The sequence below is a fragment of the Dipodomys merriami genome, unplaced genomic scaffold (assembly GCF_024711535.1).
Source record: "Dipodomys merriami isolate MVZ:Mamm:240054 unplaced genomic scaffold, mDipMer1.0.p SCAF_1, whole genome shotgun sequence".
In the NCBI taxonomy this organism is placed as follows: Eukaryota; Metazoa; Chordata; class Mammalia; order Rodentia; family Heteromyidae; genus Dipodomys; species Dipodomys merriami.
Window position 1 is genome coordinate 6,754,500 of NW_027202270.1, and position 24,637 is coordinate 6,779,136.

The following is a 24,637-nucleotide window of genomic DNA, read 5'->3' on the forward strand; positions in this document are numbered from 1 at the left end:
GATCCTGTTTTTTTTTTTTTTATTGTATTTTGGTAGTAACGGGAATTGCCATTTAACAGAGCAATTTATGAGTACGATATATCTCCATCAACGTCACCCTTTCAAGAGCCTCACCCATCCCTCATGGCCACCCCTCCCTCGCTCTTCCTAATTTTGTAGGATACACACTGGATTCTTTTTTTTTTTTTTTTTTTTTGGTCATGGGGCTTGAACTCTGGGCCTGGGCGCTGTCCCTCAGCTCTTCAGCTCAAGACGAGCGCTCTACCGCTTGAGCCATCACGCCACTTCCAGTTTCCTAGTGGTTTATTGGAGATAAGAGTCTCACAGACTCTCTTGCCAGGGCAGATCCTCAGATCTCAGCCTCCTAAGTAGCTAGGATTATAGGTGTGAGCCACGGTGGGGGTTGGGGGTGGGAGGGCACACTCCCACCCCCCACCCCTGGCTATGCATTGGATTCTTGACTGTATCAATTTCATTTGTATTTGTGCTTGACAGCTTTGCCTAGGCTTCTATCTCCTCCCCACCCTACTCCCCGCTTTTTTGGGCAGTTTCTGAGATTTGAATTCAGGGCCTTGTATTTGCTAGGCAGACACTTTACCACGTCAGCCATGCTTCCAACTCTTTTAGCTTTCATTACTTTTCAAATAGGAGTTCACCAGCTGGGAAGGTGGCTTAGTGGTAGAGCGCTTGCCTAGCATGCATGAAGCCCTGGGTTCGATTCCACAGTACCAAATACACAGAAAAAGCCAGAAGTGGCACTGTGGCTCAGGTGGTAGAGTGCTAGCCTTGAACAAAAAGAAGCTCAAGGACAGTGCCCAGGCCCTGAGTGCAAGCCCAGGACTAGCAACAACAACAACAACAACGAAAATGTTCACATCACGCTTGGGCTGATCTGCACCACAATTCTCTGCCTTCCCCTCCCCCCCCTCGCTGCTAAGCTAAGCTAAGCTAGCAGGTGCAGAGCATCCAGCCAGCTTTTCAGCTGGGATGGGATCTCACAGACGGTTTTGCCCAAGGTGGCCTCAAACCATGATTCTCCCAATCTCCTCTCCCAAGTAGCTTGGATGACAGTCCTGAGTGTGTGATGTGTGCGTGCATGCACAGGCATGCACGCGTGTGTGTGTGTGTGTGTGTGTGTGTGTGTGTGTAAGAGGCTGGAAAGTCCAAGAGTGTGGTGCTGGCCCCGCCCACTCCCTGGTGAGCACCTTCATGTCCCTCGCGTGGAGCAGAGCCTGCTTCCCCAGCAGAGCCCTTCCCGCCACAAGCCGCTCAACCACGAAAGCACAGGCTGCCATCCTCGGACATAACATGTCTCAGAGCAGCAGGATTTTAAGCAGAAACCATCTCTCCAACTACACAGCTTTCCCTCGGCCAGTGCCAGAGCCAATACTGTCTCCCCATCTTCCAGTCTCGCTCTGGCCCTGCCCACATCTCACCTGTCCCCGCTCTTACCTGCCCTCCGTCTCACACCCCACACATCTCACTACAGATAGCACTCGGTGGCTCTCTCTGCTTCTAAGTCTCACTCCCCTCCCTTCTGGACACAGATATTCAAGCGCTGATGGTCACCTCTGGACCTTTGCACTTGCTGTTTCTCTGCCTACATAGGTGTTTGCCCCAGATTTTCATATGACCTATTCACTTCACTGGAGCTAGTTCGAATGTATCTGCAAGGTTCACTCTTGGTGACTCTTGGTCCCCAGCTGGGTGATATGAGAGGTCATGGGAAGTTTATAAGGCCGTAGAGCGTGACAAGGTCACTGGAGTTGCCATCCTTGGGTGGCTTCACGCTGGCCTCTTGTTCAAGACAGATGATTGTTAAAAAGCGAAGCCATTCTTTGACCTCAGCCTCTTCTGCAGATGTTTCCTTTCTGTGTCCGACCATATTATGACGTCACCACGGGGAACCCCCACCAGAGGATGAAGAGATGGAGCTGCCTGATCTTGGGCTTTCAGCCTCCAAAACTGTGAATTTGATAAACCTCATTTCTTTATAAAATACCCAGCCTCATGGAGTTTGTTACAGTAGCAGAAAACAGCCAGACACACCTCCTTATTAAATTCTGATCTTTGCTCCCATGCCAGTCCTTTGGTCAGGCGACCCCTGGTGGCGCTATCTGGAAGCCCTTGGGGCCTTGCTGCCCTTGCAGCCCGGGTTCCCTAGCGCTGTGCTAGTCTGGCCATGTTTGTGCTTGCTGGTCCATCCCACCACATAAATTTCCTGGGCAGGGTTTTTCCTTATTCGCCATCCAGCAACTACACCCCAGGGCCCTTTAAATACTCAATATCTGTCTGTCAGGTGATCACATAGTGTGTTTACTGCTGAGTCTTAGGAAACACTATATAACCATGCAATCAAAACCTGCGCTGGACGGAAGAGGCCGCTCATCAGTTCTAAAGACCTGGTCTGCGTCACACAAAACCTACCCGGCTCCGTGCGAAGGAAGAACAACCTAGACCCGCTAACACGGAGGCCCGGGCCGGCCACCGGCTTCCGCATGCTGCTCAGAGAAACCACGGGGTCTGGTTGTCTCAGACGAGGGAACTTGGGACCTTGAACCACGAATGTGATGAGTGTTCCCAGGAAGCTGGGCCCCTCAGTCACGCCTGCACCCCTGTCCGTTCATGGGAAACTCCTGGAGATGCCCCCAAGAAGCTGCTCCCTGCCCCGGGTGCATGCTGTAAAGGCTCTCTCCGACTCCCTCGGGGGCTAACGGTGCAGCCGTGCACCTTGCTGGAAGTGGAGAAGAAAAGAAAAGGCAGATGATTGCACCCACACTAAGTCTCATGGTTAAAAGATCACTCTGGGGCCGGGAATGTGGGTAGAGTGCTTTCCTTGCACGCATGAAGTCCTGGGTCCGATTCCTCAGCACCACATAAACAGTAAAAGCTGGAAGTGGTGCTGTGGCTCAAGTGGTAGAGCACTAGCCTTGAGCAAAAGAAGCTCAGAGACAGTGCCCAGATCCTGAGTTCAAGCCCAGGACTGGCAATAAACAAACAAACAAACAAACAAATCACTCTGAGCAGGCTCTGGTGGTTCATGCCTTTAATCCTAGCTACTCAGGAGGCTGAGATGTGAGGATCATGGTTTGAAGCGAGCCCAGGCAGAAAAGTCTGTGAGACTCTTATCTGCAATTATCTACCAGAAAACCAGAAGTGGTGCTGCGCACAAAGCAGTAGAGTGCTAGCCTTGAGTGAAAAAGCTCAGGGATAGTGCTCAGGCTCAGAGTTCAAGCCCCACAATGGACAAAAAAAAAAAAAAAAAAAAATCATTTTGTAGCCAGGTATGGTGGCTCAAGGCTGCCAATCTAGCTATTTGTGAGGCTGATATTGGGAAGATGGAGATTCAAGGTAGCCCAGACAAAAAGTCCATGAAAGTCCACCATCTTAACCAATAAAAAGTAGCATGCAGTGGTTCATGCATGTCATCCCCGCTACAAGGGGAAACAGAAGTAGGAATGCTAAGATCCAAACCTGCCTGGGAGGAAAAAAAGCAATAACTTATTCCAAAAAAAAAAGGAAAGAAGGAATGGAAGGAGGGAGGGAGGTAAGAGAGGGAAGGAGAAAAGGAAAAAAAGGAGGAAAAGGAAGGGAGAAGGGAAGAAAGGAGGGAGTAAGCAAAAAAGGCCGGAGGGCATGGCTCAAAAGTGGTAAAGTATCTGCCTAGGAAATACATCGTCCTGAGTTCAAACCCTGGTCCCAACAATAACAAAAAACCATTGTGGCTCAATGTAAGCACTTGGAACCCAGCAATCACACCTGCTCACAGCGCACCTGGCTCCAACTAAAGCACCTCGGCTTCCTGCGCAGGTACTAGGGGCCGAGACCAACCCCATACTACCCATCTAACCTCGCCACTCTAGAATCCCACAAAGCCTGGAGGAATCAGGGCGGAGAACCTCAAATACCCAGCAGTAGGCAGTAGAATCTTCCGCATCAGACATGTCAAGAATTCTGTAACCCACACTAAGTCTTCAATATGTATTTTAAAACTGTGTTGAGTCAAACAACTCATAATGCTAATGGCCACAAGGAAGTGCTTGGTACACACGGATGGACTCGCTGAACTGTGATTCTGACCAGTATTTCTGTGCATGTTATTTGGAAAATATTTAGTCATAAGTGAGTATTTTAGCATTTAGTGAATATTTACAGTGTCTATAACTGTAGTTTGTTTATCTGAATAATCTTGATGATGGTGGCAAACGAGAATTCTAAGATGAACATAATAAAAAGTTATAATCATAATGAAAAAAACTCAATGGGGTGGTGACTACCCTTGTCAAAACTCATTTAAAACTCTTGAGTACATTTAATATATGTAAATTATACTTCAATAGTTGATTTGCTTATTTTAATAAAGGCCAGGCACTAGTGGCTCACATGATAATCCTAGTTACTCAGGAAGCTAAAATCTGAGGACTGAGGTTCAAAGCAAGCCTAGGCAGACAAATCACTGAGATTTTTTTTTTGGGGGGGGGTCCGGTCGTGGGGCCTGAACTCTGGGCCTGGGCGCTGTCCCTCAGCTCTTCAGCTCAAGGCTAGCGCTCTACCACTTGAGCCACAGGGCCACTTCTGGCTTTTTTCTTTTTGCTTATGTGGTGCTGAGGAATCGAACCCAGGGCCTCATGCATGCAAGGTGAGCGCTCTACCATTGAGCCACCTTCCCAGCCCATCACTGAGATTTTTTATTGCTAATAAACTAGCAAAAAGCCAGAAGTAGAGCTGTAGTTCAAGTGAAGGAGTAGTAGCCTTGAGTGAAAAAGCAAAGCAAGCTCAAGAGCCTGTGTTCAAGCCACAGGTGCCAGCACCGAGAGAGAAACAGAGAGAGAAAAAGGAGAGTTGCAGAGGTGAGAAAGAGACAGAGAAGAAAAAGAGAGAGCAGAGAGACAAAGACAGAGGTAATTGGAGGGTAGAGGGAGAGCCAGTCTGAGGAAGGCAGACTCTGGGCCAGGGATCCCCTGTGCTTGGTGATAGGAAGCCAGGCACAGCCAGGAAAGGAGCGGATGAGCCACCTCATCCTTTAGTAGGACATCATTTCTGTTTCTGACCCCAGTGCTTTTCTAGTTCTTTGTAGTCCAATTAAAACAAGTGCTGTCAGATAGATTCTACCACCTGGAAGATATACTGAGTCTGCAGGTTAGCAGTACTAGAACAACAATACAATTTGACCCATACATGGTGGCATTTAAGGTTATCTATTAAGTCTCAAAATATTAGTGGTTATTTACTTTTAAAAAAAGAAAAGAAAAGATGTCTGCCCATATCTTGGTGTTGGTCACAGGTCCTTAGAAAAACCCAAAAGCTTAGTGGGGAAATTGCAGCCCTCCTGTGCCCTCTGGTGCTCAGATGGCAGAACTGCATAGTATTACAAAGTAAGTGGTTCTCCCAACTAGAGCAATTTCAGAAGAGCTGTTAAAGTACAGTTTCCTGTGCGACTCCTGCAGTTTCCAATTTGGAAAGTCTGAACCAGGCTTGAGAATTTGCACTTCTGGCAAATTACCAGGGGACAGGCACACTGCTGCTGCCATGCCTGGAAACTCACTTCAGGAATCACTGTAGCCCAGCCCATTTCTATCCTAGTACTAGACTGCATGCTGGGAAATTAATAAAAGCAGCACGTTACAGGTGATTGTGTGTGTGTGTGTGTGTGCGCGCGCGCACATGCGTGCACGCTTGAACAGGGCCTGGGCACTATCCCTGAGCTTTTGTGCTCAAGTCTATGCCTCTACCACCTGAGCCACAGCTCCAGTGCTGGCTTTCCTGTCACTTATTGGTGGTAAGAGTCTCACAGACTTTCCTGCCCACACTAGCTATGAATCGTGATACTTAGATCTTAGCCTCCTGAGTAGCTAAGATTACAGGCTACTAGACTATAATGATGCATTTCTACGTTACAAACACTGTCTGAAAATAGGTAGTGTTCCATGGGGAGGGTTATGCCTATGACCCCCTGTGGGGGTGTCTCCCAAAATCTGGACATGACCATCTTACCCTCTGCCTGGACAACTCTAGAGCCCTCCCCTCTTGTTATCCCAGGCTCTTGCTGTAGGCTTCTCCTTGGACTCTCCATGGTCTCTTGGATGAGGACAATCAGATCCTGACAATCAGATGATCAGAGCCTTTGTTTACTTATAGACCGGGGCTGTAAATGAGACACTTGACAGAAAGGAGAACCCAGACCCTCAGGGATTGGGGGAAGAATGACTTTAGGGGCATACAGGTCTAGAAGCAGCATTGACAAGGCCATGGAGATTTCCTCTCTCAACTTAAGAGTTAGTCCGCTAGCTTAAGAGTGAGACAGTCTCTTCTGTGCTGGGGAAAACTGTATATCCACATGCAGAAAACTGAAACTGGACCCTTATCTATCACCTTGCACCATCAAGATCTCAATGTAAAACCTGAAACCATGAAAATATCACGGGAAAGAACAATAGTCACAAACAGAAACTTTCTGAATAAAGATCCATAAGCACAGCAAATTAAAGAAAGACTTGATAAATGGGACTGCACCAATCTAAAATGTTTCTGCGCAGCAAAGGACAGAGCCAACAAGCTAAAAAGACAGAGATTTTTGCCAGCTACTCATCAAACAATGGCCTAATATCCAGAATATACAGAGAATTTAAAAATTAAACCCTCAGAAAAACCAACAACCCAATTAATAAATACGCTAATGAGCTAAAGAGACGCTTCTCAGAAGAAGTAAAAATGGCCAATAGACTTGAAGAAATGCTCAACATCTCTGGCCATAAGGGAAATGCAAATAAAAACAACATTGAGATTCTACCTCACCCCAGGTAGAATGCTATTATCAATAATAATAACAACAACAACAGGAGCTGGTGAGAATATTTTCAAAAGGCCATGCTAATATATTGTTGGCGGGAATACAACTTGTTCAACCACTCTAGAAAGCAGTATGGAGGTTCCTCAAAAAATTTAACATAAGCTGAGTGCTGGTGGCTCACACCTGTAATCCTAGCTACTCAGGAGGCTAAGATCTGAGGATTGCAATTTGAAGTTAGCCCAGGCAAAAAAGTCCCTGTGAAACTGATCTTCAATTAACCATTCAAAAATCAGAAGTGGAGCTGTGGCTCAAAGTGATAAAGTGCTAGCCTTGAGCAAAAGAGCTCAGGGACAGCACCCAGGCCCTGAGTTCAAGCCCCACGACCCAAGAAGGAAAGAAAGGAAGAAAGAAAAAAAGAAAGAAAGAAAAAGAAAGGAAGGAAGGAAGGAAGGAAGCAAGCAAGCAAGGAAGCAAGCAAGCAAGCAAGAAATTAAACAGAGAATTACCCTATGACCCAGCAATTCCCAGCAACTCCATTCCTGGAATATATATATATATATATGTTCTCAAATATATGTTCTACAGGCTGGTGCTTGGCCTCTTACTCAGGCTCTTTCATATTCCCCAAGAATTAGAAAAAATATATACAGATGTTTGAATTATTTTATAGCCAGCATTTCAGCAAAAGGAAACTTATGTGGCTTCATTATCTGAAGTTAAAATGACTATTTAGGCAAACCATATGTTGCCATGGTTACAACTTACAACATACCAAAAGGCAGTTCTATAAAGAGCTTCAAGATAGCATGCAGATGAATGAAAAGGAGCTGACCAAAACAATCAAATCATTACTAGATGTGAAAAATGATTAACCATGACTCAGAAAAGAAAGCCATCAATACAGAATCTTCATTTTCATTAAATATGAACTTCAGGAGTAAAAGAACAAAGTTTAAAATTACTACATCAATGCAGAAAGACACCACAGGAAATAGAGCAGACTCGAAGTGCTGTAGATAAGGACAGGAAAATGTATCTTCAGGCTGCTATAGTGCCTATAATGAAAGCGTGACAAGTGCTTAGCACACTGTCCTTTTCAAGAAGTGATTGGCCAATCAAGAGCTAGGTTTAATCCCAGTATCAGCATGATTAAGAAATGTATTGAAGTTCTGATAGAAAAGCAGTACAAAGAGTCCACAGATGAATACATGCTGCTACGTCCCTGCTGTGGGTGTGAGATCATTGCCGTCACTATTCGGTGAGCTCCTGTGGGAAAAAGCAGGCCTGGGCCTCCATAATTTGATCATTTGGCAGCCCCTGTTTTTCTGCTCTTTACAACATCACCAGCGCCACATCAAAGAAAATGCCTAGAGATATTCCAACTCATGTCATTACAACATTTCTTAAAACTTCATTAAAGAATGAGTGAACTATTGCTGAAATGTGGAAATCTGGTTGGGTACCATGCTTTTTCTCCCCTTCATGTTTGCATTTGATGTGTTTGTTTGTTTGTTTGTTTATATATCTTAAAGGACATAAAATAAGAACTTAAATATTGTAATATGACAGATAACTTAATAATTGTGTCTACATTAAAATGACAAATATAATATTGCTGTTTGTCAAATAAAAAATAAAGAAGTAAAAATAAATAAAAATATTACAAACCAGGATAAGCCACTAGCACAACCATGTCCACTGCAGCACTATTCACTATAGCCAAGATATGAAATCAGCCCTGATGCCCTCAATGGACAAATAGGGTCAAGAAAATGTGGTAATATACACAATGGAATTTTATTCATCCATTAAAAGAATGATGTTGTATCATTTGTAAAGAAATGGAAAGGCCTAGAAAAAATTATGTTAAGTAAGGTAAGTCAGGCCCAAAGAGACAAAGGAGGCATGTTTTCCCTCATATGTGGAAACTAGATTTGGCTTACAAACTCATAAATAAATACATTGGGTGGTATGCAAGTGTGTACAAGTGTATTAATTGAAATATGCTAGATTCAGTGAAGAAATAGTGTAATTCAAATAGTGTAATTCCTTAGAAAGGCAAAGGCAAAGTTCAACATCAGGAAGCAGGTATTTGGAGTGGGGTCAAAGAGAAAGGGATAGACAAATGAAGAGAAGAAGGGCAGAATGCAGTTAAGAATCCAATATATATTCGATAAAATGAAGAAAAGTGAGGGATGAGGTGGGTTGGGAGGAATGGGTGAGAGTATTGAAAGGGATGACATTGATCAAGATGCATTGTATTCATAAACTGTTAAATGGCAATTCCTTTTTACAATTACTTAAGATGATATATATGTATAGTCAGTTGTGGGGCTTGAACTCTGGGCCTGGGCATTGAGCTCAAGGCAAGCACTCTACCACTTGGGCTACAGTTTTTTCTGGTGGTTCATTGGAGATAAGAGTCTCACAGACTTTCCTTCTCCAGGGCTGGCTTTCAACCATGATCCTCAGATCTCAGCATCCTGAGTAGCTAGGACTACAGATGTGAGCCACTGGCACCCAACTAATTAATATATATATATATTTTAATATATTTTTAAGTGACCAGCAGCCTCATTTTCTGCAGTCATCTGGAGAGTTGCCTTCGTTCAGGGTCTTGCGATGGACCCCTCATGAGGAGCGTGCAGTTAGCCTGGGCAGTACATCCCCTCTGAAGTGTTCTAACAGCTGGGTCGTGGGGCTGGGTTGTGGGGCTGGGTCATGGTTCCCAGGGTCTGGAGCTGTTTCTGATCCCCTCCAGCTGTGGCCGTCAGAAGCTATCTCAGCTGTGCGCGCAGCTGCACAGCCCTTCCTGAGGCCAGGCCTGCAGGTAGAGGTGCTAGAGGAGGGGGCAGTGCCGTGGGTGGATGGGGGACACTACTCCCTGCAGGACAGAGCTTCTGGAAGGCTTCCTGGTACCCCAACAATGAAAATTCCAGGTCTCTGATCACACTCTCTCTGTGAGGCTATGAAAAAGAAATCTGGGCCTCTGCTGAGACCGGGAAGGCACCGAACAGGAGAGGGCTCTCCTGTGGCGGAAGGTGAGGAAGACCTCTGCACCACAGTGGCTGGTTTATTAAAGTGCCTGGGTCCAGCTGCCTAGGTTATACCCAGCCTCGGTGGTGGCCTGTTCTGCAGATTCTCGCTGGCTGTGGTCCGAATGTGTCCCACACATCCATGCATTGTTAATTTTCAATATCACGGGACCTTCAGGGAAGTTTAAGTCATCAGAGTTGAACTCTCTTGAATAGATTGTCATCATTAGAGAAAGAACTTAAGGCCTGACACAGGCCTATAATTCTAAGTACTCAGAAGCAAAACTCTGAGGATCAAAGTTCAAAGTCAGCCTAGGTAGAAAAGTTAGTGACGCCCTTATCTTCAATTAACCAGCAAAAGGCTGGGGGTGGAGGTGTGATACACGTGGTAGGATGCCAACCTTGAACAAAAAAGCCAAGCAAGAGAGCAAGGTCCTGAGTCCAAGTCTCAGGACCAAAATCAAAAAATAAAAAGGTATCTGTAAACAAATAAAGTTTGGGACTTTTTTTGTCCTTCTACCTTCTGCTGTGTGAGAACATAACTTTGCTTTCAATGGATAAATTGTCTAAGGTGCCATCTTGGAAGCAGACACTGGACTCTCACTAGACAACCAACACCTGGATGCCTTGATCTGGGCCTCCTCGGCTCCAGCATATGAGAAAACAAACGTGTCCCTGATAAATGAGCCAGTCTCCGGTGTTTTGTGATAGCAGTCTATCCATCTACTGGAGGCAAAACATTAAATCCTCAAAGAAGTCCATTTTCTGATTCTAGAACTTGCGACTATGCCACCTTCCATGGCAAAAGGGACTTCTCCATATGAAGGATATAGGCCTTGCGATGAGGAGACGAACCCCAAAGATCTGACAGGCCACATGTTACTTACATACTGGACGAGGGAGGCAGAGAAGAGGCGGCCAGGCCAGGCAGGCATGAGAGATGGGACCCTGCTGACTCTGATCGTGGACAAAGAAGCCACAACTCAAGGAAAGCGAGGACACCCTCAGATAGCAGAAGCAGCATACAGATTTTCACGTTTGTAGCATAGGATGCTTTTGGTCCACTGACCTTCATATTGGGATTCTAACCCACAGAATGGAATGCAATATTAGTGTGGTTTGGGCTGTGTGTGTGTGTGTGTGTGTGTGTGTGTGTGTGTGTGTGTGTGTGTGTGTGTGTGTGTGTGTGTGTACACGCACAGGTATGTACACACCAGGACTGGAGGTTAAACACAGGCCTGAAAATTTTCTTTAAGCTTGAGCCACACATTCACTTCTGGCTCTTAGGTGGTTAGTTGAAGAGTCTCATAGATCTTTCTTCCCAGGTTGGCTTTGAACCTCCATCCTCAGATCTCAGCCTACTGAGTGGGTAGGATAACAGGCGTGAGCCACCAGAGCCTGTCCCAAATATCATTTTACATGTGTCAAAAGTGAAGTTAGCATCTCGGCGCCAGACAGAGTGCTCGGCCTGCTTTCCCTCATCTCCGCAGCAGCTGCAGTAGAGAGGAAGCGCCGTCCTGCAGCAGCTACGTGCAATCTGTATTTGTTGAAGGAGGGGATTAAACAATTAAGTGATGGATTTCACAAACTTCTAAATTTATTAAAATGTCTTTGGTCCTTCCGCTCACAGCTTCCTAAAGAACTCATATAATGCAGACATTTTCATTTTCTGTTTTAGACATTTTATCTATCAATTTTGTTTTACCTTGAATGGACTTAATGTTTCATGCAGGGGGAAAAAACCAAATTGGAAATTCCTGTGGCATTAAATTCATCTTTCTAGAAGATGACAGCACAATCTGTTAGCATTAATAATTCTACCATTTCAGCACTAATGGAAATTTATTGGAGAAGAAGCTAACTGTGTTGGCTCAGGGAAACCATGATGCAATAAATATTCAGGGAACCACCAAAGCCTTGACTTCGCCACTGTTTCCTCCTGGCTATTCTCCTTGTCTACCAAGTCCACAGGATGACATCTCACCTCCTACTTCATGGAGTTACTACGAAGATTAAATTCAATCGCACATGGTAGCATTTCATATGTCAGTTTTCTGAGTGCTGCCTTTCTAAGAATATGAATAGTACATCTCATATGTAAATAAGATGCATGATGCCAGGCACTAGTGGCTCATGCCCGTAACCCTAGCTACTTAGGAGACTGAGATCTTACAATCATGGTTCAAAGCCAGCCCAGGCAGGAAAGTCTGAGACTCTTCTCTCCAATGAACCACCAGAAAACTGGAAGTGGCACTGTGGCTCAAAGTAGTATGCACTAGCCTTGAGCTGAAGAGTTCAGAGACAGTGCCCAGGCCCAGAGTTCAAGCCCCATGACTGACCAAAAAAAAAGAATATGCATGATGCCAGGCGCTGGTGCTCACACCTGTAACCCTAGCTATCAGGAGGCAGAAAGCTGAGGATCTCAATTTGCTTTTTTTTTTTTTTTTGCAGTCCAGGAGCTTGAACTCAGGGCCTGGGCACTGCCCCCAAGCTTCTTTTGCTAAAGGCTAGCACTCTACCGCTTGAGCCACAGCACCACTTCCAGCTTTTTTTTTTTTTTAATTTATGTGGTACTGGGGAATCAAACCCATGGCTTCATGCAAGGGGCAAGCACTCTTACCACTGAGCCACATTCCCAGCCCCTGAGGATCTCAATTTGATGCCAACCCAAGCAGAAAAGTCTATGAGACTATCTTCAATTACCCAGGCACTGAGTCCAAGCCCCAGCACCCCCCTACCCCCACACACACACAAAATCAAGCAAGAGGGCAAGGCCTTGAGTACAAATCCCACTATTAGCAAAGATACACACACACACACACACACACACACACACACACACACACACACACAAATATGTGCATGAATTTATCTGTCCGTTTTCTGTTACAATAGCTGGATGCTACAGACGGTAATTTCTAAAAAGCTGATGCTTGTTTAGTGCATAGAACCACAGCTGGGAAGTGACGCTGGCAACAAGGAGATCTTAGCAGGCCACATCATGCCATGACAGAACGTGTCTTTCTCTATTTTCTTTTATCTTTTCTGCCTTTTTTTGATAGTCAATTGGAAATGAGAGTCTCAGAGACTTTCCTCACTGGGCTGGCTTCAAACCTTGATCCTCAGACCTCAACAGAGATTACATTCATGAGCCACCAGCACCTGGCAAAGGATTCTTTAATAAATCACATTTTTGTCTTATCTCAGATATACTAAAGGCTTTTGTGTTTTCTTTTACTTGCCTTGTAGTTTGTGACCTTATTTATTTATTTATTCATTTTTGTCGGTCTTGGGGCTTGAACTCGGGGCCTAGGCGCTGTCCCTGAGCTCTTCAGCTTAAGGCTAGCACTCTACCACTTGAGCCACTATGCCACTTCCAGTTTTCTGATGGCTAATTGGAAATAAGAGTCTCACAGATTTTCCTGCCCAGGCTGGCTTTGAACCATGGTCCTCAGACCTCAGCCTCCTGAGTAGCTAGGATTACAGGTGTGAGCCACCGGTGTGTGGCTGTGACCTTATTTTTTAAGTTTCTTATGTTTCAGTACTCTAGTAAGTGGTGTTTATTTACTTAGGTAGGAAGTTTAGCAAAATTGTTTAGTCCATCGGGCAAAGCAGGCAGTAATACAAAGTGGGGAAAGGTATACCACCCCAATGTGCAGAAGCACCAAGAGACTTGCTGATTTTATTAGGAATTTAATCGCATCTAGAAATCATCAGGTTATCTTTTAAATTTTTTTATTGTTATTATAAAGATGGTGTGCAGAGGAGTTACAGTCACGAAAGTCAGGTAAAGAGTATGTTTCTTTTGGACACTGTTCCCCCTCCCCTCGCTCTCCCCAGAAGATTTATCTCTTATTTTCCAGTATTTATATCTCAACCTCCTTTTTCTTGTCTAGTAAAATCATGTGAGACTCCAAGTGGTTTGTGATCACTGCAAACAAGAGTGGATTTTCTCATCTTGTTAGGAGTTAGTGAGTTTGTTTCTTTCTTGATGAAGCACAAGACTGTCTGTTTTCTGTTGCTTTCTGATAAGTACCTCTAACAATGCTAGGAAACCAACTGCCTGTTTGAGGAGTTCTGAATGCTTTGGTCAGAAACAGATGTTGAATTAAATTCACTGTTCTTGCAGCATTTACCTAGATCAGAATCTCAATATCAATTCATGTTTGAATCTTCTTGAACCTTTAAAAAACAGAAAACTTAGGGGCTGGGGGTTTAGCTCAGCAGAAGAGCACCCACCTGGCGAGCACAAGGCCCTGAGTTCAGTCCTCAGCTCTGGGGAAAAAAAAAACAAAAAAACAGAAAACAGAAAACTTAGATGCCTCCATGCCCCTTTGCCCAGATTCTTCTGCAACTGGAATGAGGTAGTGTCTCTTTTTCGAGTTCTGATCATTACAACATCTGCCTGATGTTAAGAATTGGCCGGCAGGGTCACTGCTTTTCAAACCTCTCATGTACATGGGAGTCACGTGGAGATCCTGCCAAAATGGAGGTTGTGATTCAAAAGGTCTGGATTCAGTGGGGCTTTGAGATACTGCATTTCTTACTTCTAGAAGAATCCTTAAGCCAGCACTATCTGCAAAATTGACCCCATCTCAGACATACTAAATTAGAATTTGTGTTTTTACAGAATCCTCAAGGGACTTATACATTAAGGGTTCGAGACTTTCCGAAGAAAAATATATGAGGGGTTTTTAGCCTATTAATGAAACAAGTTGCAAGAGCAAATTTCTCTAATTTCTAACTTCATTCCTTGCCCTCCTATAATAAAACTCTGGCTCAGTACACGGATGAATCAGGCTCACCAGCATTTTTCTGCCTAGAGGATTATTTCCTCAGATTCTTTTCTAGTTATATATATATATATATATATATATATATATATATATATATATATATATATGAATATATATAGAGAGAGAGAGAGAGAAAGAGAGAGAGAGAGAGGAATACCTCTACTCCATGTTGATTTCCTATGTATCCCAAAGTCTAGTCTAGTTATAAGAAAATAAATATAGCCAAGCACTGGTGTCTCATAAACCTAGCTGCTCAGGAGGCTGAGATCTAAAGACCAAAGAAAGTTTGAAGCCAGCCCAGGCAGAAAAAAAAAAAAAAGTCTATGAGATTCTTATCTCCAATTAAGCAGGAAAAAGAAGAAGGAGGAGGAGGAGGAGGAGGAGGAGGAGGAGGAGGAGGAGGAGGAGGAGGAGGAGGAGCCAGAAGTGGATGAATGTGGCTCAAAGGGTAGAGGACCAGCTTTGAACAAAAAAATCCAAGTAAGGACTCACGGCTCTGAGTTCAAGCTGCGGTACCTGCATAAAATAAAAAGAAAAGAAATCTATTGGGACTGTCCTTTTTTTTTTTTTTTTGTCTTTCCTTTTAACCATTCCCCACTGTTTCAACTAAATGGAGCTCTATGTACTATTTGCCTATGTCTTCCCGGGAGATTTTGGTCAATCCACTGAGCATTTGAAACATTTTCTTTCTAACGTCCATACTCCTTCCAGGCGCCTGGTAGGCTGTCAGGCGACAATGACATCACCTTGGAACGGGCTCATGCGGTGCCACTTAGCTGACTGGCAGCTGCTTGCTGTGTAGGTCCGATGGCCTCCATCTGTCAGGCCTGAAACACATTCACCTCTATAAATGCTTTTACCACATGCTGAGCAATCCTGAAAAGGAAACTGGGGTTCGGAGATGAACCCAGCCAAGAACACTCCGTTCCATCTTCCATGTTAATAATGACACGCCGACCGCCTGCTAAAAGATGCACAATTTATTTTAAATATATGAATAGGATGATTGTTTAAAAAGAGTTCCAGCTGGTTAAATTTAGGTTCTTGCAATAAAACTCTCCTCCAGCACATTGCTTGGCTCCAGACCCTGGAGGGCTCCGGGTTCTGCCGCTGAATGAGACTGTGGTCCCAAGTGTTCAGGTTTTCCAGTGGGGGGTTGGTGGGGGGTTGGTGTCCTGAGTCAAGGCGTCGGTAACTGTTCTGTCCTGGGGCGGGGGGTCCTCCGTTACCTGGGCTTTGAGACTGTGCTTGCCAGTTAGAAAAAGGTTTTTGGGGTAAAATATTTTCAGTGAATCACCTGCCAGGTCTTCAAGAGCTCTTAACTGCCACCAGATACCACAGCTTCAAACCAGATGCTGGAGGCTCACACTTGGAATCCTAGCTACTAAGCTAAGATCTGAAGATCCTGGTTCAAAGACAGCCTGGGCCCAGGTAGCTCCTAAGATGCTAATCTCCAATTTACCAGCAAAAAAAAGCCAGAAGTAAAGGTGTGGCTCAAGTGGTAGAGTACCAGCTAACAGGAGCCTGAGCTGAGTTCAAGCCTCAGTACTAGCACATAGATGACAGTCAGATGAAAAAGGAGGAGAAGGTAGGGGAGGAGGAGAAAGAGGAGGACAAGGAGGGGGAAGAAGAGGGGGAGGAGGATCAGTGAGCTGGTTCTCTCTGGCAGCAGAAGGGAAGCTTTGTCAGGGGAATGAGAGGGAAGCAGGGGTAAAAAATGGTTTGCAGGTGTTGGTGGAGAGCCTTCACCACAGAGCTGAGGACAGGGGACTTAATTACACAGGCCCTGGGAAAAGGAGTGGTTGAAGTTTCTTTGGACAGCAGCTTGTAGGCTGTCTGGAGGAATGTGCAGATGCTGCTGCTGCTGCTGCTGCTCCTCCTCCTCCTCTTATGCCTCTTCGTTTTCTTTTTCATGCCAGTGCTGGGGCTTGACCTCTGGGCCTGCGCACTGTCCCTAAGCTCCTTTCGCTCCAGGCTAGTACTCTACCACTTGAGCTATAGCACCACTTTTGGGTTTTTCTGTGATTAACTGGAGATAAGAGTCTCACAGACTTTCCTGCCCAGAGTTTACTTCAAACTGTGATCCTCAGACCTTAGCCTCCTCAGTAGCTAGGATTGCAGGTATGAGCCACCAGGGCTCAGATTACTTCTGGCTTTTTATTGGTTTCTTGGAGATAAGCATCTCAGGATCTCTTCTGCCTCGGTTGGCTTCAACCCTCAACATTCAGATCTCAGCCTCCTAAGTAACTGACATACAGTTGATTTTCTTTGTGGGGGGGGGGTCCCTGTCACAATAACCCCATCTAAGTTGAAAGTGTATTTTGTGCACCTAACCAGTAGAGTATCCCAGTCTCCCTTAACTGTGCTCAGAAGACTTACACTAGCCTGCAGGTGGACAAAATCATCCACCCAGAGCCTATTCGATAGCACAGGTGAAATATCTGTAAGTTACTATGCTGAGAGTGAAGAACAGAATCAGAATGCTTGTTCAGGGACACTTTTGTACCACCATCAAGTCAGAAAACTGCAAGGTAGGCCACAGTGCAGTCCAGTATTGTCAGAGACCATCTGTTCTTTGCTGTTCACATAGTGGTCATCCCATTTAGCTTGGAACACTGTACTAGTTAGCTGTTTGTAGTCATGCTGAGTAACAATCTCTCTGTCCCAACCTGCTCCTTAAAAACTTCCATTTTAGCTGGACCCTGGTGGTTCGCCCCTGTAATCCTAGCTACTCAGGAGGCTGAGATCTGAGGGTCAAGGTTCAAAGCTAGCCCAGGCAGAAAAGTCCCCAGGAGACTCTAATCTCCAATTAACCACTGGAAAACTGGAAGTGGTGCTGTGGCTCAAGTGGTAGAGCACTACCTTGAGCTGGAGAGCTGAGGGACAGTGCCCAGGCCCAGAGTTCAAGCCCCATGACCAAAAAAACAAAAAACAAAAAAACAAACAAACAAAAAACCCTTCCATCTTTAGAAACAACCATCTGTGTCCCTCTTCCACACAAGCTGGCATGGGGAGCGGGTCTTGGGGAGCATGTGGTTCTCCTCCATGTGGTCCTCATTCGGGTTCTGGGAGCATGCTCTTCTGGGGAATAGCACAGAGCTTAAGAGGGGCAGGTGACAGCGGGAGCATTATCATGCCTGCCCATATTCCTGCGGACAAAGCAAGTCACATGCCAGCGTCACACCCACCGCCCACTCCCTCATGGAAGGTACTTGAGCAGCCCAGGAAGAACGGAATCTCTCAGAAGATTGCGAGCAATAATTTGACTAATCCAATGTAACTTCAACAACTTAAATCTCTAGCTCATGCAAGGCCCTATGGGATAATAAAAGGGGGTTGAGGAAGGTTCTCCACCCTGCATTCTCATTCCAAGTTGGCAGGTCACTGTGGGGTTTTCTTTTGGGGGCGCGGATAGGAGAGGTGCAGGGCTTGAGTACAGGGCTTCATGATCCCACTTGGCTTTTTTGCTCAAGGTAGACACTCCACCACTTGAGCTACATCCACTTCTGGCATTTTACTGGTTAATTGGAGATAAGAGTCTCACAGACTTTCCTATCCAGGCTGGCTTCAAACTGAGATCCTCAGATTTCAGACCCCCAAGAAGCTAGGGTTACAGGCATGAGCTACTAGCATCAGACAAGTCATTCTATTTTGTTGTTCTTGTTGTAGTTGTTATTGTCAGTCATGGGGCTTGAACTCAGGGCCTGGCCACTGTCCCTGAGCTTTTTTTACTCAAAGCTAGTGCTCTCCCACTTTGAGCCACATTGTCACTTCCAGATTTCTGGTGGTTAACCAGAGATAAGAGTCTCACAGATGCTCCTGCCTGAGCTGGCTTCAAACTGTGATCCTCAGATCTCAGCCTCCCGGGTAGCCAGGATTATGGGCATGACCCATCAATGCTAGGCCATTCTGTTTTTCAGCCTCTGGATGTCCTTCCTTTAGCTAAGGACATGATTCTAAGTGGTTCTCACGATCTCCCTCTGTTCTATCAATCATGATCTTCAATGCTCCACTGGACAATCATGATGAGTTTAGAAGAACTAGATCAGAAGCAAGAAATCTGTGAAATGGTTGGTACAGCAGCCACATTCTATGGCCTTGTGTCACACACTCTACCTGACAAGTACAGTGGTTCTTTTTTGATTTTTGTTTTTTTTGGCCAGTCCTGGGGCTTGCACTCAGGGTCTGGGCACTGCCCTTAAGCTTCTTTTTGCTCAAGGCTAGCACTCTACCACTTGAGCCACAGCACCACTTCTGGCTTTTTCTGTTTATGCTAGGCAAGCACTCTACCACTAAGCCACATTCCTAGCCCAAGGACAGTGATTCTTAAGAGGGAATGTGTAACATGGAAGTTTGTTTTGTTTTGCCAGTCCTGGGGCTTGAACTCAGGGCCTGGGCATTGTCCTTGAGCCTCTTTGTGCTCAAGGCTAGCACTCTACCACTGGAGCCACAGCTTTTTCTGACTAGTTCATTGGAGATAAGAGTCTCACCAACTTTCCTACTCAGTCTGGCTTTGAACCACGATCCTCAGATCTCAGCCTCCTGAGTAGCTAGGATCACAGGCATAAGCCACTTGCACCTGGCTGACATGGACGTTTTTAAAGAGCTGAGGAGGTGATCGGGAATCAGAGCACAGCCAGAAGTTCTGTGACCTTTGTATTATCCCACAGGCTTTCATCTGAACTGCAATCTATAGATGAGGAGCGATTCTGGAACCCTTTCAGAGCCCACATTCAATGTCAGAGCTGTGAAACTGAAAAGTGCTCACTGGAATTCAACAAATGCATTAGGGTTAGAGGCCTTTGGCTTTAAGAGGTGGCAAGCCTGTGGCTCTGGCCAGCTAGAAAGCACAGACGGCTCCTGGGCCATTCAGAGGCCAAAGGGAAGACGGTGCAAAGGTTGGAATAGAGTGGAGAAGCAGGCAGGAGGTACACTACCCATAATAAGTCAACTTGAGCTTCTTTCTTTTCCTTCCCATCCTGTGCATCTCCACGGAGTCCAGGGTAGCGTGGTAGACAGAATGCTCGTCTGTATGCCTGGCCCAAGCAGCCTTTGGAACTGCCCTCATGCCCTTCTTTCAAGTGGTCCAAATTGCTAAGCATTGTTACCTAACAACATGTTATGCAACTTCTCTCCTGTCCTCTACCTCACAATAAAAGATAAAGCTAATATAGCTAGGTGCTGGCGGCTTATACCTATAATCCTAGCTACTCAAGAGGCTGAGATTGGAGGATTGCAGGTTGAAGCCAGCCCAGGCAGGAAAGCTCATGAGACTCTTGTCCCCAATTAACCACTAAAAAGCTGGAAGTGGCTCAAGTGGTAGAGTGCTCGCCTTGAGCTAAAGATCTGAGGGACAGCGCCCAGGCCCAGAGTTCAAGCCCCACAATAAGAAAAAAAGGGGGGGGGGGAGAGTATGAGGCCCTGAGTTCAAGTCACAATATTGGCACAAAAAATGATTACTGAAGAGTCCTCTCCCCCTTTTTTGGAGGTGGTGGTGGCAGCAGTACTAGGATTTGAACTCAAGGCCTTGCCCTTGCTCAGTAGGCACGCTACTACTTGTACCACTCCCCAGCCTTCTAGGAGGCCTTAATTAGGAGAAACTGGGACACTTTTGCAGTTGCTTAGAGTAGAAAGGAAACCTTGAGAGCAAAGGAGGAGAAAAGATTGGGAGGAGGTGATTTTGTAAATGTGTAAAATGACTCAGGAGGCAGACTGTTTTAAGCCCTCCGGGGATTTCTCTGCAGCGTGGGGCCCGCAGTGCCGAGCCTGCTAATGTCATCGCATTCTCCTTCAGCCCTACCTGCAGAGCCTCACATTTCCTGTGGGTTCTGAGATGGTTTCTGTTCCACTCCAAGCTGGGCCTCACGCGGCCTGGCCTGTGTGGCGGCCAGGTGGACAGCTACGCACAGCTGGCTCTCCCTGGAGGAGCCTGCTGCCTTCCAGGCTGACCTCACCCTCCCCCCCCCCCCACCTCCTAATTCATAACTCACATCACTCTTCAGATTTGAAGGCAGCAATTTATTGGCTTTTTTTTTTTTTTGCATTATCCTGCCATATGAGAGATTTTTGTTGATTGACAGGGTTTAATCTCTATGTGTAGCTACTTTTATCTGTATCTACAGAAAGTGCTATCAAAACTAACCCTTTTTCTGCTCAGGAGGTGAGATCTGAGAATCAAAGTTTGAAGCCAGCTTGGGAAGAAAAGTCCCTGAGACTCATATCCAATGAACCAGCAAAAAGCCAGAAGTAGAGGTAGAATGTCAGCCTTGAGCAAAAAAAGCCAAGGTAAGAGCTCAAGGTCCTAAGTTCAAGCCCCAGTAATAGTAGTAGTAGTAGTAGTAGTAGTAATACTTTCTCCTTCCTATAATTCTGGCCGTGTTTTGTTCTTGGCAAACAATTCTTTTCCACCCTCCTTCCTGCATCTCCACAGTCACCTTTATTTATTTATTTATTTATTTATTATTTATTGTTTGTTTGTTTGTTTGTGGGGCCTGAACTCTGGGCCTGGGCGGTGTCCCTCAGCTCTTCAGCTCAAGGTTAGCGCTCTCCCACTTGAGCCACAGCTCCACTTCCGGCTTTTTCTGCTTATGTGGTACGAAGGAATCGAACCCAGGGCCTCATGCATGCAAGGCAAGCACTCTACCACTGAGCCACCTTCCCAGCCCCCCACAACCACCTTTAAAAGCCAGTGTAGAGGGCTAGGAAGGTGGCTCAGTGGTAGAGTGCTTGCCTTGCATGCCTGAGGCCCTGGGTTCAATTCCTCAGCACCACATAAGCAAAACAAAAAAGCTAGAAGTGGCGCTGTGGCTCAAGTGGTAGAGCACTAGCCTTGAGCTGAAGAGCTGAGGGACAGAGCCCAGGCCCAGAGTTCAGGCCCCACGACCAGACCCAAAAATAAATAAATACATAAAATAAAAGCCAGTATAGGGACAGGGTGCCATTGTCCAAAAAGAAATGTACTTTTTACCTGATTTATGTAACTGTAAGTCCTCTGTCCATTACCTTTATAATAAATTTTTTAATGTAAGACAGTGTAAGTAGGATTAAGTAGTGGCTTTGGAATAACAGACCTGTGCCTCAAACTGGCTTACACACAAAAGCCCATACTTCATCACCAACCGGCTTCTTCCCAGGCATTGCGAACCTCCATTTCCTAGGCTCCTTTGCAGCTATCTATAGTCATATGACAGAGTTCCTGCCAATGGAATAAGAGCGAGGTACTGTGCCCTTTCCTGATCTAGAGAGAGTGAGGAGTGTGTGTGTTTCTTGAGGCTTTTTTTGCCCATCAGTCAGTCACATGGCACCCCTGTAAGTGACCCACTGAAGATAGCAGATCATAAGATAGCAGGATCCTGAGTCAAGAATCAGCACTTTGGGCTGGGAAGGTGGCTCAGTGGTAGAGCGCTTGCCTCACGTGCACGAGGCCCTGGTTCCATTCCTCAGCACCACATAAGCAGAAAAAGCCACAAGTGGCGCTGTGGCTCAAGTGGTAGAGCGCTAGCCTTGAGCTGAAGAGCTGAGGGACAGCACCCAGGCCCAGAGTTCAGGCCCCATGACCAACAAAAAAAAAGAAAAAAAAAAAAGAATCAGTGCTTAGTGAGCCCCACTGGAATTCTTGTGTGTGTGTATGTGTGTGTATGTGTGTGTGTGTGTGTGTGTGTGTGTGTGTGTATGTCATGTGTGTGCATATTGTGTGCATGTGCAAGTGATAGGCTTGAACTCAAAGGCCTCTTGTTCTTTCCTGGCTTTTTTGCCCAAAAGTAGCACTCTACCACTTGAACCGTACTTCCACCTCCTATTTTTTGCTGACTCGTTGGAGATAAGATTCTCATGGACTTTTATTCTCGGGCCGGCTTTGAACCGTGATCCTCAGATCTCAGCCTTCCAAATAGCTAGGATTACAAGGTGTGAGCCACTGGGACCCAGCCTCCCCTCTCCCCTCTGGAATTCTAAGCCTGAAACTTGGACATGTTTGTTACTAATATCTATGACCTTTTATAAGGTCACCCAAACTAACTTAATTTTGCAAAATACCGACCCCATTTGTTGCTAATATCTGTGACCTTTCTTAAAGTCACCCAAACTAACTTAACTTTGCAAAATACTGACACACGCGCAGGGCTGTGCTCCTGCAAGAACAGCACCACCGCTGACTCCATCACCCAAGCACAAAGGAATCACCTCGCTCTTTCCACATACCGGCCAGGGCCACTGGCTGCCAGCCAGCATCACAGCCTACAGAATGCTCCTGAACCACTGTGGTAATACCTCCGCTGGTCCCAAACCAGAAATACCCCCTCTTTGGGGCTCCTGGGCCTCAGCTTTCTGGTAGGACCACTTTCACAAGCTCGGGATTATTCCCAAACCTCCTCACCAGCTCGGGCTCGGAGCCCCTGGACACTCAGATTCAACCCCCACCATGCCAGGAACCACACCATTCTTTTAGCCTGAAGACATGGGCTGGAGTTATCTATATGACCAGCCTTCCTCTGGTTCCTAGCTTCAGATCTCAGGAAGAAGAGGTGGGGGTAGGGGAAGGTCTCTGTTCTTTCTTTCCAGGAGAATCTGATTTGCTTGCACCAGGTCTCTCTTCACCAGAGAGGTGGGCACCTGCTAAGCTTGATCTGCACTGACCCCCATCTGGAAAATAGGAGCTGGCCTTCCCTCCAAAGAGGCCACCCGGGACTTTATTTGGAGCCCAACGTGTCCTCCTGTTGGCTTGTTCAAAAGAACAGCTGGGAGCTTTTGCTTTTCTATTAAAAACAATTGTTGCAGATTACGTGGAATTGAGAGAAATGGAGGAAGAGCCCCTGGGAAGATATTAATTTCCATTTTGTTACAAAAACATCCAAGCATACTGCTGAGAATCCAATCCCCTCATTTTGCTTGTAAAACATATCTTGCATTAGTTCATTTCTTTGTGCACAGTATATTAATTTGCATTTGCTCCTTTTGAGATGCACATTAATAGCTTATTAATTTTTTTCAGATATAAGGAACTTTTCCTTTTAAATAAACATAATATTAAAGCCTCCACGCAGCCAGCACAAAAACAATTTGTAGGTCCAGCATCAGCATGAGCATGCACTGGCCACCTCATTCCACTTTCCCCAAACCTGAGCACCTCATGCTTGGGATGTGAGGCCTGAGGGCAGGAAAAAGCAAGGATTTGCCTTTTCTCCATCAGGATACGGGGGGGGGGGGGGGTGTGTGTGAGAGTGTGTGTGAGTGTGTGTGTGTGAGTGTGTGTGTGTGTGTGTACTGGGGCTTGAACTCAGGACCTTGCACTCTACCTATGGCTTGTTTGCTCAAGGCTGGCATTCTACCACTTGGACAACAGCTCCATTCCTGGCTTTTGAGTGGTTCATTGGAGGTAAGAGTCTCATGGACTTTCCTGTACAGGACTTTCCTGTACTATCCTTGATCTGCAGATCTCAGCCTCCTGAGTAGCTAGGATTACAGATGTGAGCCACGAACACCCTGGCTGACTTTTGAGCATTCTCTACCTTCCCCAAATACAGCTGGGGAGCTGAGTGGGGCAAGAACTCCTGTATGAAGTCCCGGGACAGAAAGCAGGCACAGGGCAAACAGAAGCACCTACCTCAGGGTAATGAGCAGGAGGAGCCAGGCTGCCCAGCAGGACCCGTCCTCCATCTTGTCCCAAAGTGCCCCACTCTGCAGAAGGGTCATTTCCTCCAGGTGCTGTTGATTGAGTTTATCAGTTCTCTCTTCCGCCTCCATTTTGTTTAAATTTATGACTTCCTTCTCCTTTCTCTTGGTTTGTAGCTTAAAGGGGAACAAAGTTCACCAGGTATGGACTTGATTTATTGTTTCTCTTTTTTTTCCTCCCTAATGTAAGCACTGGGTGCAATAAATCTCTAAGAACTGCGCTGGCCACGTCCCAGGGATGGAGCTGTACTGCTTTCATGGACATGTTCTTAAAATATCTGCAGAGTCCCCAATGTCTTCCCCAACGAAAGGTTTATTTAAGAAAAGAGCTGTGCTGCCCAATGCAA

At 45.8% G+C, this 24,637-nt stretch overlaps 1 protein-coding gene across 1 annotated transcript in view; it reads right to left on the reverse strand.

The window, feature by feature from the left end:
* Dis3l2 (DIS3 like 3'-5' exoribonuclease 2) overlaps positions 1 to 24,379 on the reverse strand; it is a 401,227-nt gene extending 376,848 nt beyond the window's left edge. Inside the window, exon 1 of the mRNA XM_070014895.1 lies at positions 24,223 to 24,379. The gene's annotated coding sequence lies outside the window, so the exon portion shown is untranslated. The remainder of the gene's footprint in view (positions 1 to 24,222) is intronic.
* Positions 24,380 to 24,637: the final 258 nt, after the last annotated feature.